Source organism: Chlorocebus sabaeus, chromosome 24 (assembly GCF_047675955.1).
Source record: "Chlorocebus sabaeus isolate Y175 chromosome 24, mChlSab1.0.hap1, whole genome shotgun sequence".
Taxonomy (NCBI): Eukaryota; Metazoa; Chordata; class Mammalia; order Primates; family Cercopithecidae; genus Chlorocebus; species Chlorocebus sabaeus.
The window spans coordinates 10,073,177-10,092,720 of record NC_132927.1 but is presented as its reverse complement, the minus strand read 5'-3'; positions in this window follow the sequence as shown (position 1 = coordinate 10,092,720).

Sequence of the window (19,544 nt, the reverse complement as noted above, 5' to 3'; positions counted from 1 at the left end):
AGTTATTTTGTACAGTGTCCTTCATTTTGGGTTTGTCTCATAATCAGATTCAGGTAGTGCATTTTTGGCAGAATGACCACTGAAGTGATGTTGTGTCCTTCTCAGTGCATCATAACAAGAGGCAGCTGCTATAGATTAGTTCCATTACTGGCAATGTTAAACTTCATAATTTGGCTAAGGTGGTTCCTGTCAGGTTTCTGCCCTGTAAAGTTCCTATTTTATGCTCTGTAATTAATGGGTATCTTGTGGAGGTGACACTTCGGATTATGTGAATGTTATTCTATTTCTCATCAAACTTTCACTATTTTAGCAGTCATTAATGATTCTTGGCTGAATCAAGATAATTATTAAATGGTTAATGTTAATTTCATTATTCCTTCTACATTTATTTGTTGGCTTTCTCCTGCAAGTAAGAGATTTTCCTTCTTTATTTATATCAGTGGAGGCCCCATGGATTTTTACTTAATGTTATAGTCCTCTACTATCATTTTCTTGATGCTCAGGTTGTCCTAGATTTGTCTGTCTTCTCAATCAGTGAATTCTGGATCTGAGAGATTACTCAGATCTGGGGATTGGGCAGAGAATCATGGTTTTCTGTTGGGGCAGCGATCTCAACTTTCTGCTTACACATTCTTGGTCTCTTAATTCTATTAAGCAATATTCCCTTTGCTGTCTATATATTTTGCCTCTTGTAATATGTTTTCTAGATTACTGTAGGTCAGCCAACCTTGGCTACCATTCCGACTTTGCTGCCCATCATTCAGTGCTGACACCAGGCCTCTGCTATTTTGGGGGTTTATGATCCCCATATCTAGTAATAAACCCAATTCTGAAACTGCATCATCTACCTTAGAAGAGAGCAACTACTAAGCTTTTCAATGATACCAGCAATACCCACTCACCAGTTCACTTCATATTATATTGTCTTGATAACCAGAATGATCTCTGGGCTCTTCCAAGGAATAGAGTCAGCTAGTGGGTTTTCTGGTATGATGGATTATAAAAAATCTATTATAAAATGGCCACTTCTCTGAGCCTTTTAATCCTTCCTCTACAGTCTGCCACAGTTGTTCTGGTATCTCTTAATTTACTATGGGCCATCAAATTTTCTAGGCTTCCAAGAGCCATTCCAACAGTGGATTAGGAAAAGTCTCTGGAGGCTTATCAGGGTAGTAAATCTTGTGTCATGGAAGAATGGCCCATATAGATAACTCTCCTTTATCCAGCTTTATATTCTACTCCCTTTGAATTAGTACCCTGAAGATCCATGTCTAGGCAAATTCTCCCCTTTTCTGTCTGTACACCTTTGCCAGCTCCTGTAGCTTCTTCAATGTACAACCCTCTCATCCCTTAGTAGATCTAAACTTCTGTAGTTGGGGCCATGCTGAGTTTTGACCCTGGACAAGCATTGTCCTATAAGGTACCTGCTTCCATTGAAGCTTCTGCATTGTCTTTGAGTGAGGGTTAGCTGTTCTCCTCTAATAAGGGGAAACTTTTACAGACTCAAAAGGTTCAGTGAAATTTGGGTATTCAGTGTTGTCAAGTGTGTCTACTTAGATATCCCCACCCAACTATCAGAATTCCATTCCCTCTCTATCAGGGACCTGAATTTAGTGTAGAAGACCTGCTAAGGCTGATAATTCATCCTGCTAAAATTTTGATAGTCATAACATTAATTCCTGACCTTGGTTTTAGTTTGATCAGCCCTCTGGCTGTAAGAGATGAGTTTCTTTAAACACAGCAGGGATGTAAGGAGGCTCTCTGATGTTTACACTTTGGTGACTAATTACTGAGAGCCTATCATTTTCTCTTTAAAGCATCTGCAACAGCTACCAATTCCACACATGCTTATAACTGTATTCCCTCCGATGTTTATCTCACGCTTGAATTATTCTGTAAGCCAGTGCATCTTCTAAACCTATATTTCACCCCATGCCAATTAGCCACAGGTGACTTTTTTGTTTTGTTATTAATATATTTTATTTTTTGTACAATTTTAGAGTTAAAGCATAATTGAGCAAATAGTACATTGAGTTCTATATACTCATTCCACCCCTGCCCCCCAGACAGTTTCTTCTATCATTAACATTTTACATTAGTATGGTACATTTTGTTGCAGTTATTGAACTAATATTGAAATATTGTTGTTGACTATAGTCCATAATTTACATTAAGGTTTACTCATGTTATACCATTCTATGGGTTTTGACAAACACTTCGGGGCCTATTTTTACAAATTACCATTGTAAGCATTTTTAGGTGTACAGTTTAGTAGTGTTAACTATATTCACATTGTTGTAAAACGGATCTCCAAAACATTTTTTATCTTGCAAATCTAAAACTCTATATCCATTAAACAATTTCCCTTTCCCCCCAGCCCCTGGTAACCGCCATTTCACTTTCTAAGATTTTGACTACTTTAAATTACTCATATAAGTAGTTTCATGGAGCTTTTGTCTTATTGTGGCTGGCTTATTTAAGATAATATCCTCAAGGTTCATCTATAAAGCATATTAAAGGAGTTTCTTCCTTTTTAAGGTTGAATAGTATTGCATGTGTGTTCCATGTCTTGTTTCCCTTTATATGTTGATGGATATTTGAGTTGCTTCCACCTCTTAGCTATTGTGAATGTTGTACTATGAACATGGATGTGCAAATATCTCTGAGACTCTGCTTTCAATTCTTTTGGATATATACCCATAAATGAGATTGCTGGATTATATGGAAGTTCTATTTTTAATTTTTCAAGGAACCTCCATATTGCTTCCCATGGCAATTGCACCATTTTACAATCCCACTAACCATCCAAAAGGGTCCCAAATTCTCTACATCTTTATCAACACTTGTTGCTGAATTTTTTTGTTTTGTTTTGATAGTAGCCATCCTAATGGTATGAGGTAATACCTCATTGTGGTTTTGATTTGCATTTCTCTGAATAGTGCTGTTGGACATCTTTTCATATGCTTGTTGGCAATTTTATATCTTTGTCTATTCACATGCTCTGTCCATTTAATTTTTCTTTTAAAGTCAGGGTCTCACTCTATTGCCCAGGATGGAGTGCAGTGGCACAATCATGGCTCACTGCAGCTTCAGCCTCCCAGGCTCAAGTGATCCTCCCACTTCAGCCTTCTAAGTAGCTGGAATTACAGGTGTGTGCCACTATGTCTGGCTAATTTTTGGATTGTTTTTGTAGAGATAGGGTTTTGCCATGTTGCTCAGCCTGGTCTTAAAGTCCGGAGCTCAAGTGATCCTCCTGCCTTGGCCTCCCAAAATGCTGGATTGCAGGAATGAGCCACTGAACTGGGCCTAAGAATTTTAAAATTAGATTTTCTGATTTGTTGTTGTTAAGTTGTAGGATTTCTTTATATATCCTAGATATTAATCCCTTATAATATATATGTTTTGCCAATATTTTCCTCCATCTGTAGGTTGCTCTTTCATTCTTTTGTGTCCTTTGTACAAAACTTTCAAAGATTGGATGTAGTTTTATTGTTTTGTTTTGTTTTGTTTTTGTCTTTTTTTTACTTGTGTTTTATTATGTTATACCCAAGAGATTATTGTCAAGTTCAATGTCATGAAGTTTTCCCCTATGTTTTCTTCAGGAAGTCTTTTAGTTTTGAGTCTTAATATTTAAGTCTTTAATCCATTTTGTGTTAATTTTTGGTTTTGGTGTAAGATAAGGGTCCAGCTTCATTCTTTTGCATGCAGATATCCAATTTTCCCAGCACCATTTGTTGAAGAGGCTGGCCTTTCCTCATTGAGTGATGTTGTCACCCTTGTTGAAGATCATTTGCCCATATACATGAGGGCTTATTTCTGGACTCTCCATTCTAATCCATTGATATTTGTCTGTTTTTATGTTAGTACTACACTGCTTTGATTACTGTGGCTTTTGTAATATGTTTTGAAACCTGGAAGTTTAAATCCTCCAACTGTGTGTGTGTGTGTGTGTGTGTGTGTGTGTGTGTTTCCAAAAGTGTTTGGCTATTTGGGATCCCTTGAGATTTCCTATGGCTTTTAGGCTGAATTTTTCTATTTCTGGAAAAAAAGTGCTATTGGGATTTCGATAAGGATTGTGCTGAATCTTTAGATCTCTTTGGGTAATATGGACACTTTGACAATATTAAGTCTTCCAACCCATGAGCACAGATGTCTCTTTCTGTGTCTTTAATTTCTGTCAGCAATGTTTTGTAGCTTTCACTATACAAGTCTTTTCTCTCTTTGGTTATGTTTATTTCCAAGTATTTTATTATCTTTGATGCTGCATTAATCTGTTCTCACACTGCTAATAAAGACATACCTGAGACTAGGTAATTGATAAAGAAAAACAGGTTTAATGGACTCACAGTTCCACATGGCTGGGGAGGTCTCACAGTCATGGCAGAAGGCTAATGAGGAGCAAAGTCACATCTTACATGACAGCTGGCAAGAAAGCATGTGCAGGGGAACTCCTTTTTATAAAACCATCAGATCTTGTGAGACTTACTATCAGGAGAACAGCACGGGAAAACCTGCCCCCATGATTCTCTTACCTCCCACCGGGTCCTCCCACGACTCTTGAGGCTGATTACAATTCAAGATGAGATTTGGGTGGGGACACAGAGCCAAAGCATATCAGATGCTATTATAAATAAAACTTTTCTTAATTTTCTAATTAAGAATGGACATCCTTTTCTTACTTCTGATCTTTTACTACTGAGTATGATGTTAACTGTGGTCTTTTCATAAGTGGCCCTTGAAATGTTGAAGTAGTTTCCTTCTAGTCTTAGTTTGGTGAGTGTTTTCATTACTGGCTTTTATATCTTGAAAGGGTATTGAATCTTGTCAAATTATTTTTTCTGCATCAATCGACGTGATCATATTTTTTTTCCTTCATTCTGTTAATGTTACATTGATTTTCTTTTTTTTTTTTTTTAATTTTTTTTTCCAGCAGGGTCTGGCTCTGTCACCCAGGTGGGAGTGCAATGGTGCAATCATGGCTCATTGCAGCCTCAACCTCCTGGGATCAAGCAATCCTCCCATCTTGGCCTCCCAAAGTGCTAGGATTACAAGTGTGAGCCACCACACTTGGCCCCATTAATTTTCATATTTTGAAACACTCCTGAATTTCATAAATTGCACATGGTAATGATGTGTAATCCTTTTAATATGCAATTGAATTTCATTTCTAGTATTTCTGAGGTTACTGTATTTTTCCATGTATTTACCTTTATCAGCAAACCTTACGTTTTCATTTGGCTTCATGTTTCTATCTAATGTGTTTCATTTCAACTAGAAAGACTTCCTTTAACATTTTTGGTAGAACAGGTCTAGTGATAATGCACTCCCTCAGCTTTTGTTTATCTGAGGTCTTAATTTCTCCTTTATTTTTGAAGGAGAATTTTGCTGACTACAGTATTCTTCATTGACAGCATTTTTTTTTTCTTTCAGCACTTTAATTATACTATTCCACTCCTTCTGGCCTGAAAATTTCTTGTGAGAAATCCACTGATATCTTGTGGAAATATGAGTTACTTTTCTCTTGATGCTTTCAAGATTCTGTCTTTCACTTTAGATAGTTTAATCATAATATGTCTTGGTGTTTTCTTTGAATTTATCCTAGTTGGAGTTCACTGAGCTTTTTAAATTTTTATTTCCATTTCTTTCATTAGATTTGGATGTTTTAGGCCATTAATCCTTCAATAAGCTCTCTGTTTCCCACTTCTCTTTCTGGTATTTCTATAATGCATATATTGGTCTACTTGACAGTCCTTTAGGGTCTCTTTACTTTGCTTCATTGTTTTTTCGTTTTGCTCCTGTATTTTTATTTCAAATTGCCTGACTTCAAGTTCACTGATTCTTTATTCAACCTGATCAAGTCTGCTGTTAAATCCTTCTAGTGAATTTTTAAATTGTTATTCTATTTTTCAGCTCCAGAATATGTTGTATTTTTGAGTTTCTATCTTTCTGTTTATTTTATTTTGCATAATTTTTTTATGATTTCTCTTTTCATTCTTTATTTTTATTTTTACTTTATTATACTTTAAGTTCCAGGGTACATGTGCACAACATGCAGGTTTGTTACATATGTATACATGTGCCATAATATTAATGGGATGGCTGGGTCAAATGGTATTTCTAGTTCTAGATCCTTGAGGAATTGTCACACTGTCTTCCACAATGGTTGAACTAGTTTACATACCCACCAACAGTGTAAAAGTGTTCCTATTTCTCCACATCCATAATTTTTCTTATTTTTGTTTAGTTGTCTGTATTCACTTTTAGCTCATTGAGGATCTTTATGACAGTTATTTTAAATTCCCTGTCAGAAAACTCATAGATCTTCATTTCTTTGGAGTTGTTTTCTGGAGTTTTGTTTTGATCCTTTGGGCCATGTTTCCCTGTTTCTTTGTATACCTTGTAATCTTTTGCTGGGGTATGGGCACTGAAAAAACAACCTCCTATTCATGTCTTTGTGTGCTAATTTCATGCAGGGAACGACCTTTACTGATCAACCCTACTGATGTTTCCAGAGTAACTCTCAAAGCTTTTCTGAAATCTTATTCACCCTGGTGTATGCCTATAGAGCTTCAGCTCTACTGTGTAGTGCTACTCACCTAATTTCAGTGATATCCAAACTCTGCTGTTCCTAAGTGGCCTGAGTTAGGCCAGGCACAAATCAGTTTATCCAGCAGCCTCCAGACAAGCCAGAATGTTAGATATACAGTCCATTGTTTTCTGTCCCAAGGTAAGAGCCCTGGTACGGAAAGTTTCTTCCCAGTAGCACACACTATATTGCATAAGAAGAGGGGCATGGATGGGTGTTCAGAATGCTGTGAATTTGCTTACCACTATTGCTGGAAACTGTTTTTGGTTTTAAATTCTTTATTGGCCTGGGTACTGTAGCTTCTCAACTGGTCTCTAGAGTTCTCAGAGGAGTATTCTGGTTCATAAATTGTTGTTAACTTATATATTTGTAGGGGAAGGAGAGCCTGTAGCTTTCTAGTCTACCATCTTGCTGACATCATTCCCTTTGTAAAAGTTTTTTTTTTTCTTTTTTTTGAGATGGAGTCTTGCTCTGTCACTGAGGCTGGAGTGCAGTGGTGCCATCTTGGCTCACTGCAAGCTCCACCTCCTGGGTTCACGCCTTTCTCCTGCCTCAGCCCCCCAAGTAGCTGGGAGTACAGGCGCTGGCCACCAAGCCAGGCTAATTTTTTATATTTTTAGTAGAGATGGGATTTCACCGTGTTAACCAGGATGGTCTCGATCTCCTGACCTCATGATCTGCCCCCCGTTGGCCTCCCAAAGTGCTGGGATTATAGGCATGAGCCACCACGCCCAGCCCAAAAGTTTTAATAACATAACTATAATATAATGACAGGGACTATCAATACTCTACCACCTGTGATGGGGTCCAGCCAAATGACGGGTGATCCAACTTCAGCATTCTACCCCTAGGTATGCTTCTTGGGGCCACTGCTGATACCAGCTCTCTCAGGTCAGATTCCTTGGAAACTGAATTTGAGAAACAGATTCTGTTGGTGTGTTTTATTAAAAAAAAATGTATAGGAGAGGAAGGGAAGTAGGAGATAATCAAAGATGTGTTTTCAGATCAAGTTTATTTTTAATTTAATTTAGGGGGAGGGGGAAGCCTGAAATCATAAATCTCATCATAAATTGTCCTCATTGAGATAAGGGGTCATATGGTTTGGCTGTGTCCCCACCCAAATCTCATCTTGAATTCCCACGTATTGTAGGAGGGACCTGGTAGGAGGTAATTGAATCATGGGGGCAGGTCTTCCCCATGCTGTTCTCAGGATAGCAAATAAGTCTCAGATCTGACAGTTTTATAAGGGGGAGTTTCCCTAAATACACTCTCTTTTTCCTGCTGCCATTCATAGAAGATGTGACTTGCTCCTCCTTGCCATCCACCATGATTGTGAGGCTTTGCCAGCCACATGGAACTATGAGTTCTCCATTAAACCTCTGTTTTTTAGTAAATTGCCCAGTCTCGGGTATGTCTTTATCAGCAGCGTGAAAATGGACTAATACAGTAAATTGGTACTGAGAGTCAGGTATTGATGGAAAGATATCCAAAAATGTGGAAGCAACTTTGGAAATAGGTAACAGGCAGAGGTTGGAACAGTTTGGAGGGTTCAGAAGAAGACAGGAAAATGTGGGAAAGTTTGCAGCTTCCTAGAGACTTGTTGAATGGCTTTGACAAAAATCGTGATAGTGATATGAACAATAAGGTCCAGGCTGAGGTGGTCTCGGATGGAGATGAAGAACTTGTTGGGAACTGGAGCAAAGGTGACTCTTGTTATGTTTTAGCAAAGAGATGGGCAGCATTTTGCCCCTGCCCAGGAGATTTGCAGAACTTTGAACTTGAGAGAGATGATTCATACCTCTCAAGGGTTATTCATACCTCCCCTTTTTAGGCCATATAGGGTAACTTTCTGATGTTGCTATGGCATTTGTAAACTGTCATGGTGCTGGTGGGAGTGTAGCAGTGAGAATGACCAGAGGTAACTCTTGTGGCCATTTTGGTTTTGGCCAGTTCCTTTACTGAAAACTGTTTTATCAGCAAGGTCTTTATGACCTGTATTTTGTGCTGACCTCCTATCTCATCCTGTGACTTAAAATGCCTTAAACATCTGGAAATGCAGCCCAGTAGGTTTCAGCCCCATTTTACCCAGCTCCTGTTTAAGATGGAGTTGCTCTGTTTCACAGGCCTCTGACATTTCCCCTCTCCCTTTTATAAGAGAACTCTTAACCCTAAGGGTTGCAGAGGGTCGAAGATCTATCTTCTGTAACTTCTTCAGGCTGAATAGGGGTGATGATATTTCTGCCTAACTATGAGGGTCTCTTGTATTTAGGGTAGAAAGGAGCTCAGTCAGAAAGCATCAGTATGGTAAGGTCTATTTATACCTCTTGAGTTTTGAAAGAAGATGATATCTGGAAGACTATTAAGTGTACCATTTAAGAAAACATTCAGTAAGCTTGTCCTGTATTACTACACAAGAATATAACAGCATTATATTCCACAAGAGTAAAGCAAAATAAAGCTATTTCAAGTAAACTAAATTAGAAGGCTTTCCAGGAACTGGGCAACTGTTGGAACTAAGCTGATATGTGGTTGTTAGCTGATTGTAATGTGCCCAGAATTAGAATACAGATTCAGATTTTTACATTACCCATCCCTCTTGTTTCTTATGAGCAGCAGTCAGAAATTACTGGTTGGTTCACAGGAATAAGCAGGGTTAGCCTAAATTGCAGAAACAAAAACAAGTATTGAGACTAGAATTTAATAACAAGTATACCATAGTTTCTGAAATGTAATATTTCTCTCTCCAGTTTCCCATTTTTACTAAAGACAAATCATGGTAAGACTGATTTGCCTTATTATGCTTGGTCTGATTATTTGTATAAAGTGCAGCAAGAATAACCATTTTTCACATAGACTCTTTCAAAATTGGCTTTGATGGAGCTCTGTTCCACAGAAGGAATCTTAGATAAGATTTTTTTTAAAACCGATCCCTGCCATGGGTTTGTACCCTCAAATACCTATGAGTTGGGTAAATTCCTCTCCTTCTGAGGTCCCAAGATAACCTGGGGCTCCTGGACCTGTGAGAAAGTGACATTCTTTACTTACCATAGGTCAGAAATCCTATACAGGGACTGTGTAGGCAAGATATGAGGCCAGTTCCCCAAAGGGCTTTTACTGGCTCTATAAGTCAAGTTTGATTCCTTAAAGGAAAGCATACCATTCCAGTCAAAGCCTTGGTAAAACAACCAGTTTCTCCAATGGTGTCCTGTTACAAAAGAAAACAGATTCTTATTGTCCCTATGCAAATAACTATATTGCCAAAAATTAAGAATACTCACAAGTAGTTTCCAAATTCTGGAGAAATCAGGTAGAGAGAAACAAACATGTTCCAAATTTTGTTCACAGCAGTGTACTTTACTCAATTGCTATAAGTTGTGAATCACTCAAAAGTTTCCTTGACTCTGAAAAACAAAACAAAGGATCAGCAATGTTTTAAGCAAAGTTAAAAAGATTACTTCAGTATTCTATTGGTTCAGTTAATTCAGTTGACTCCTGTTCTATTTAATATTCATGAACATCCCAGTTCTTATGAGAGTTCTGAAAGTTGTTTCCTCTGTTCTAATGTTGTAATTTCCAAAGTTATCAGAAACCTGTATTTAAGAACACCTGCTGGAATTCTATAGTTGATTATAAACCACCTTCTAAAGACGATTAAAACAGGACAACAATTGTGTGTAGATAATAAAAAGTTTTAGGACAGCCACTATTAAAACTACAATTGATAAGGAAGTTTGGTTACTTCTGTGGCACACAAAATTTTACATAACAATTATAATTATTAATAACATACACTAAGTTATATTAGAATTATAGGAGTTTCCCATAACTTTGGATCATATAACACATTTATGCAAATATAGTCCAAAGAAAGCAAAGCACTATTTCACATTTGATAATGTTCTCTATATAATTTTTATACCAAATAAGCCAAATTTCACATTTATGTTAATGTACTATCAATGTTAAACCCAATTTCTAATAAAATATTATAGACACATTTACCCAATTTTAATGTTTAACCATAAGGTAAGATTTTTATAAGCCTTTTATAACCCTTTACATTTTTTCTTTGTGTGAAAGAGCAGATTAGTGCTCTAAGAAAAACCTGTTGCGCTTCTATTCCAATGTTTAATTTACGGAAAAACTGAATAATACCCCTTAACTTTAGCCAATGTGTTCACACACAGAATCTCTTACAATTAATTTTTATAAACCTTCCACAACTTGTTTAAACTTCTAGAATTTTTTTCTTACTTAAAACAGTCCTTTAACACTTTAGGCAGAAAAAAATCCACATTCCCATGATTTCTTATAATCTTTCACCAAAAACACATTTTACTTTTTTACACACCTTGCATGTAAAATTGTTTCTGCATGAATAGTAGTTTCAATTATATGTTATAATGTTAACTCTTAGCAACTTTTATTTTTGGTGAAAACCTTGGTAAGTAAGGGATTTTAATTATGCACTAGGTGTGGAGTCTAGTCTAGGACACACCAGGCAGAAATGCAGATAAGGGGGGACTCTTCAGCATAGCTAAGGGGCATGGCTAGCTCTACATGACCCCACGCCTTATCAAGAATCTAATGGCTTTAAGGTAGGTAAATTGAACAGTTTTTAAAAGTCAAAGAAACAGTTTGACCTTAAAGCATTTAGCAAATCTGGTATCTGACCTTAATTTAAACCAAATGTCTACATTTTCAAGACATTTTATTTTACCAATAATCTTTAAAACTGTTTTTATTTCCAAAGGATTACTAAAGTTACGTGAACAAAAAGGCATTAAAGTTTCTATTTTTCTGACAAAATGTTTGATTTAAGTGCTTATTTTTCTAAGCCAATTAGAGCTCTTTTATATATAAACATAAAACACATATAAAAACACAGACAGAAGATTCAGCACTTGTAGGATTTTTCATTTGCCAGTTTCTTGGATTTACTGGCTTCAGGGTGGAGCTGTTGGAGAAACAGGGCCAGGAAAGCATGCATTTTTAGGGCACAACAAACAGCAAATAAGCAGCTGAAGGCAAAAACAGATACCCAAAATTAAGGGTGCCATTTTATACTGGTTCCTGGATTTCCAAAAGGAGGGAGATACTATGGGAGAAGACAGTACAGTGCTTCTATTCTGCATTTCATTATAAGGGAACTCGACCAGTCAGTCCATTTTGTAATCAGCCCATCCCTCATGGGAGTCTCATCTCCCAGATGGGGGTGGGGATGTTTCCTAATCTTCCAGGTGGCCAAAAGCATGCTTCTCTGATGCAAGTGTGCAAACAGCCAAGTAGCCCTCCATAACTACTATTAGCCATCCGTTAAAGTATATTTCCTACCTAGTTATTACACACCAAAACTCTCTATGCGAAGTGATTTCTGATACCCTTAAAACTGTTAGATAACACAATGCAAAACAGAACAGAGACTTTGAGAGGAATCTCTTTGCTTTTAATTCCTGAGGTTTCATGAGGAAAACAGACTTTTTTCCCCCAAAATGGGGTCTGTGGCACCTCCTCTGTTTTTCCCAAGGAGTCCTAGACTACCAGACATTATCTTAGGGCCTCTCGTGTGTGCACTAAGAGTGGCAAGACAAAAAAAAAAAAAAAAGAGAGAGAGAAAAATAATACAATCGACTGAGAAGAAAAAGTCTTTTTCCAGGAAAACAAGTTCTAAGAAGAGAAAAACATACAGGCCTTTTAAATATATAGCTTGTTTATCTACTTTTAATTAAGCTGACTTTTAACCATAGTGCTCTTTTAAAAAGAAATACTTTCAGATCTTGTTTTCTTTTTCTCTTTTTTTTTTTTTTCTAAAACGAAGTCTTGCTCTGTTGCCCAGGCTGGAGTGCAGTGGCACGATCTTGACTCACTACAACCTCTATCTCTCAGGTTCAAGCGATTCTCCTGTCTCAGCCTGCTGAGTAGCTGGGCCTACAGGCACGTACCATGCCCAGTTAATTTTTGTATTTTTAGTAGAGATGGGGTTTTGCCATGTTGGCCAGGCTGGTCTTGAACTCCTGACCTCAGGTGATCCACCTGCCTTGGCCTCCCAAAGTGCTGGGATTACAGGCGTCAGCCACCGTGCCCAGCCTCAGATCTCTTATTACCTGACTTTAGCCATGCCAAGCAGCCAATATTTCTAGCTTCTGAACTTTACCAAAGGTAACCTCCTAGGTGCTTAGAGAAAGAAAAATTTACGACAGGCTGTGGAGAATAGAATAGACAGTGTCACACAGATACCAAACCAGAAATGACTTACTTCCTAGGTGGGGAATTGAACCTGGACTGTCATTGTAGAAGTAGAAAAACCCTGACTACTGAGCTACAGGACAGGGCCATCTCCATTTCCTTTCCCAGAAGAAGTCTAGAGTAGTTAATTTTGAGCTTGCAAAGGCTTTTAACTACTTAATATGATTTTTTAGAGCTAACCATGACATGAACCCCAACATTCCTGTTCTCTGAAGGCAGAGACCAAAAAGTACCATCACATAGTTAAAAGGTCAAATTCTCAAGGACATAAAGCAAGATGGAGACTTCATCCCATTTTTTGTTTGTTTCAGGGACCTGCAGCCAAGTTTGTTACTGACCAGCTTCCTGGATCATCTTGAAAAGCAGGCTTACAGGTGTTCTAAGCCATGTTTTATCCTGAAGTACCCCTCAACACAGAAAAACGAATTGATAGCACAAAATAAACCAGCTTAAGACTAGCCTTAGAATTCTTTCTCACATTAAAACTTTACAGAGGAGATAAACACTGATTTATTTATTTATTTATTTATTTATTTACCATTCATTCAACGTTTTGCACAGAGAGACAGAAGCCAGAAATCTGACTGTAAGAAATTATTATCCTTGTGCTGGCATACCAGGCTTCTGGATTCCCTTTCAGTGAGTGGCCCTAGTGATCTGGCTTGTGGCATCATCACCCTTGGGGCCAAGCCACATCATAAAGGAAAAATTTTTTTTTTCGTCTGGCTAGAGCGAAATACATGTGATAAAACATAGCCATTAGCTACTCTGCCTAGCACCCAATATCAAACTGGCAAGGCTTAAATTTGCCCCCAGATGGGCCCTGTCATCTTTAATTCATCCTCCAACTTGGAGTTTCAACACGTGGTCTCTGGGCAAGATGATCACCCTGAGTAATAGAAAAGATAAGAAGGGTAAAGGAAAAGTAGAGAAGGAAAGCATTGCTTGTGGCAGGGTAGGGAAGGCGACATGATCAGGGAGGCCAGAGAAAGACTCACCCATTGCAGCAACACTGAAAAGTTTAGGCAGCTGCGGCTGCTGTTGTGAAGGGATTTTTTCCAGCAGTCCCGTCAGCTCTCAAGTTTTCCTTTTTAGGGAAAACCTAAAAACCTAACAAATCCGAGGTTGGTCAAGCATCCTTGCCTTTTATTAAGAGGTGCGTCTAACCCACTCTGTCTTAGGAAAGACTCTAACTCTCCTAAGTTTGGCCTCTAACCCGATCTCATTCTTTTCCCAGGTATATGTACCCCACTTACCCAAAGTCAGCCAACTGGGGTGTGTAGATGATTTTCCTCTGGGTCGGGGGTCTCTTCAGTATTGTCCCTTCTATAGTCTGACAGAAATATGTTACAGAACCCCAATAATTACCCAAAGGTAGCTGCTGGGTCAGGGTTTCTGCACTGCAGTCCCTTCTGTGGTCACCAGACATATGTTACAGGACGGGGGTCCCAATCCAGACCCCAAGAGAGGGTTCTTGGATCTCAAGCAAGAAAGAATTCAAGGCAACTATGCAGTGCAAAGTGAAAGCAAGTTTATTAAGAATGTAAAGGAATAAAAAAAAGGCTACTCCATAGAGCAGCCAGGCATTCAGTTTTATAAGGGAAGCAGAACATAAAAGTTCAGAAAATTTGCAGCCTGATAATGAGATAAGAGAATCCCATTTTCTGAGGAGAAATTCAAGCCAGCTGCAGAAATTTGCATAAGTAATGAGGAACTGAATGTTAATCCCCAAGACAATTGGGAACATGTCTCCAGGACCTGTTAGAGGTCTTCATGGCAGACCCTCCTAACACAGGCCTGGAGGCCTAGGAGGAAAAAATTGGTTTTGTGGGCTGGGCCCAGGGTCCCTGTGCTGTGTGCAGTCTAGGGACTTGGTGCCCTGCATTTCAGCCACTTCAGCTGTGACTAAAAGGGTACAAGGTACAGCTAGGGCCATGGCTTCAGAGGATACAATCCCCAAGCCTTGGCAGCTTCCACATGGTGTTGAGCCTGTGGATGCACAGAAGTCAATAATTGAAGTTTAGGAATGTCCACCGAGATTTCAGAGGATGTATAGAAATGCTTGGATGTCCAGGCAGAAGTTTGCTGCAGGGATGGGTTCTCATGGAGAACCTCTGCTGGGACAGTCCAGAAGGGAAATTTGGGGTCAGAGCCTCCACACAGAGTCTCTACTGGGGCACAACCTAGTGGAGCGGTGAGAAGGCCACCATTCTCCAGAACCCAGAATGGTAGATCTATCGATAGCTTGTACTGTGTGCCTGGAAAAGTTACAGACATTCAATGCAAGCCCATGAAAGCAGCTGGGAGGGAGCCTGTACCCTGCAAAGTCACAGGGGTAGAGCTGCCCAAGATCATGGGAACCCACTTCTTGCATCAGCATGACCTGGGTGTGAACATGGAATCAAAGGACATCATTTTGGAGCTTTAAGATTTGACTACCCTGCTGGATTCTGGACTTGCATGGGGCCTGTAGCCCCTTTGTTTTGGACAATTTCTCCCATGACTGTATTTACCCAATGCCTGTACCCCCATTGAATCTAAAAAGTAACTAACTTGTTTTTGATTTTATGGGCTCATAGGCAGAAGGGACTTGCCTTCTTTTGAATGACATTTTGGACTATGGACTTTTGAGTTAATGCTGAAATGAATTAAGACTTTGGGGGACTGTTGGGAAGGCATGATTGGTTTTGAAATGTGAAGACATGAGATCTGGGAGGGGCCAGGGGTAGAATGATATGATTTGGCTGTGTCCCCACCCAAATCTCATCTTGAATTCCCACATGTTGTGGGAGGGACCTAGTGGGAGGTAAATGTTAGTTGCATCATGTTAGATGAAACTATTACCTTGCTATTGTCTTTATTTGGAAAGTAAACATGTTTTAAGGAGGTGCATATGAATGCCAAGCTGACAAAGAGTAGAATTATGAACTTAATTTTAGGTGTTAACTTGACTGGATTAAGGAATACCTAGAAACCTGGTAAAGCATTATTTTGAGTGTATCTGTGAGAATGTTTCCAGGAGGAGATGAGTGTGTTAGTCTAGGTGGACAATATACGGAATATCAGCCCTCAATGTTGGTCAGTACCACCCAATCAGCCAGGGGCCTAAAGATAACAAATACAGGAGGCAAATTGGCCTTTCTCTGATAGCTGGGACAGACTTTTCTTCTGCTCCCTTTGGTCATCAGTACTACAGGACTTAACACTAGTGGCCTCCTGGATTTTGAGAATTTGTTTTGTACTGAGAGTTGTACCATCAGCGTCACTGGCTCTGAGGCCTTTGGACTTGGAGTGAGCCACACTATTAGCATCCCAGGGTCTCCAGATGTCCTGTCTTGGGACGTCAGCCACCAAAATAATGTGAGTTAAGTTCCCTAACAAATTTCATCTCATATATCTATATACATAACTTATTGGTTCTATCTCTCTGGAGAACCCTGATTAACACAGAGTTGGTATTGGGGAAGCTAAATATAATTTCTTCTTAGTGCATTCCTTACAACACAGTAGAAAAGATCTGTGAAATTTTTCCCTCACAAAAAGACTGTGATAAGTGTGCAAGGCTATTTAATGGTAAAAGACAAAAGTTTAAAAGCTAATTATTATTGACACTGCAAAAGCAGAAAATCACTTAATTGCAATGGGCAAGCAAAAACCAGACTTTCTGTCTTTTTTTTTTTTTTTTTTTTTTTTTGAGACTGAGTCTTGCTCTGTCACCCAGGCTGGAGTGCAGTGGCGCAATCTTGGCTCACTGCAACTTCTGCCTTCCAGATTCAAGTGATTCTCCTGCCTCAGCCTCCTGAGTAACTGGGACTACAGGCACCCACCACCACACCTGGCTAATTTTTGTATTTTTTGTAGAGATGGGGTTTCACCAGGTTAGCCAGGCTGGTCTCGAACTCCTGACCTCAGGTAATCCACCCACCTTGGCCTCCCAAAGTGCTGGAATTACAGACACGAGCCACCGAACCTGGCCAAAAACCAGACTTTCAAATGGACAGCATATACTTACAAAATTTGCCAATCACAACCACTCTCTCTCTCTCTTTTTTTTTTTTTTTTTTTTTTGACACAGAGTCTCGCTCTGTCGCCCAGGCTGGAGTGCAGTGGCGTGATATCAGCTCACTACAACCTCCACCTCCCAGGTACAAGCAATTCTTCTGCCTCAGCCTCCCGAGTAGCTGGGACTATAGGCATGCACCACCATGCCTGGCTAATTTTTGTATTTTTAGCAGAGACAGAGTTTCACCATATTGGCCAGGCTGGTCTTGAACTCCTGACCTCATTATCTGCCTGCCTCGGCCTCCCAAAGTGCTGGGTTTACAGGCGTGAGCTACCGCGCCCGGCCACAACCAGTCTCTAAATACAAGTGTAATAAGTGTTTTGAAGATCACGGGAGTGAAAATGCAGGCAAAAGATACAAGAAACCTCCCCTGCCAGATTAATCATGTATGACTTCTGCCCCTTCACACATAGTGCCAATTTGCTATGCCATGTATTTCATCTTTGCATCATTTCCAGTGCTGGAGATATAAATTATGTAAAGACTTTTAGAGAGTCCTATTTTGTTTTATACTTTTTTTTCTTTGCAAATTTGATTCCGTGAAAGTGCATTATCATAACATTGACTTTGTATGTAAGCTTTCTACATGTGCATACAAACATTGAAACTTCTTCAGTAAACACATGTCCTTTTTGTACATCTACATTTGTACAAAGATAAAATTTCTTTACCTCAGCTCTTTAGGATTCTACAAATGCAGTGGTGACCCATTGTGATTATTGATTGACCTCGTCAAAAGAAATAGGATGTCTGTCACAATATTTCAGATAACTGTGGTTATAAAGATAGGTGCGCACAATTACCAACCATAGTTGGCAATTTACCCATTTTTCTTTTTTGACCTGTTTCTTTATGATATGGTTCATCTGCTCATAACTATTATACCAGTGGGACTGTTGTTAGTGTACCTGAGTGCTTATGCTTTCAACAATATGTATTATTATTGCCTATTGCCTGGACTATTGTGTAAAGTAGTCTATGAAGTGTTCTGTTGTGCTTTATATGTTTCTTCAATCATTTTTTTTTTTTTTTTTTTTTGAGACGGAGTCTCGCTCTGTCACCCAGGCTGGAATGCAGTGATGTGATCTCCACACATTGCAATCTCTGCCCCCCAGGTTCATGACATTCTCCTGCCTCAGCCTCCCCAGTAGCTGGACTACAGGTACCTGCCACCACATCCAGCTAATTTTTTTGTATTTTTAGTAGAGACGGGGTTTCACCGTGTTCACCAGGATGGTCTCGATCTTCTGACCTCGTGATCCGCTCTCGTCAGCCTCCCAAAGTGCTGGGATTACAGGTGCGAGCCACCACACCTAGCATTTTTTTTTTTTTTTCTTCTTCTCAATAGATAGAATCTTACTTTGTTGCCCAGGTTGGAGTGCAGTGGCATAATTATATAGCTCAGTGTAATCTCAAACTTCTGGGCTCAAGCAATCCTCCTGCCTCAGGCTCCTGAGTAACTTGGATTACAGGTGTACTTGCCACCATGCCTGCATATTTTTTTCAAACATTTTTTGTAGAGGTGGGGTCTTGCTGTGTTCTCAGGCTGGCCTTGAACTCTTGACCTTTTAGTTATCCTCCCACCTTGGCCTCTTGTGGTGCTGATATTACAGATGTAAGCCACTATACCTGGCCTAAATCCTATTGTAAAAATATAAATAAATGTCTTTATATTTCTAAAAATTGTTATTTTAGAATTATCTTTTTGAGATTTTGATCTTTCAGGATTGTGATTTTGGAATTTTAGACCTTAGGGATTTTTATCTTTCAGGATTTTGACATTCATATTATGGCATGTGGGACTGTATGTTTCAGTATCGTGACCCAAGCTCATTTATGTATATATCCTTAAAGTTTTCTAACAGGTTTGTACATCGAAGTCTTGCTTTCCTAAGTAAGGTGTAGATCGCCTCTTTTACGACTAAACATTAAATTGATTTGAAAGGTTTTTATAAGATTTTCAGGAAATAAGACTTTTCATTTCTCATAGCTAGCCAAATTTAAAATAACCCTAGAATTTGACAATCTTCATACATTGGTTAGCAGTTCATATAGGCTGCAGACTTTGCTCATGGCTAATTCACTCAATAAATGTGTTCTCATGAAAACTAGTCTACAAACATTTAGAATTACATTTTCAGTATTAAAAGAGAACTATCTTTACATAAGGCAGATAATCAACTTTGATTTATATTAAAATCTAGATTTTCAGATGCAACATTTTTGTTAACAAATGCTTAATGCTCACCTCATTGCTTGCTATGCCAGTACTTATGGGATACAGGGAAAAATATAGGCCTTTGAGGGCAGAGTGCATATCTCTATTTAATTCAGTGATGGTATTAGATTTCTATTGCTGCAAAATGAACCACTCCCAAATCCAGTGGCTTTAAACACTAACATGTATTATTTCTCACCATTCCTGGAAGTTCTGCTGCTGCTCTTACCTGAGTTTCCTTATGTAGTTGCATTCAACTGGTGGGTCAACTGGGGGCTGGGCTCTGGGGACAGCTAAGGCATTTAGGCCTTTCTTCTCTAAAATCCTGACTTCTTCACTGCATGGCGGTCTCAGGGTTGCAAGAGGGCAAGCTGCAGCACCCAAGCATTTAATCTAGCCTCTGCTTGTGTCACATTTGCTATGCTCCATTG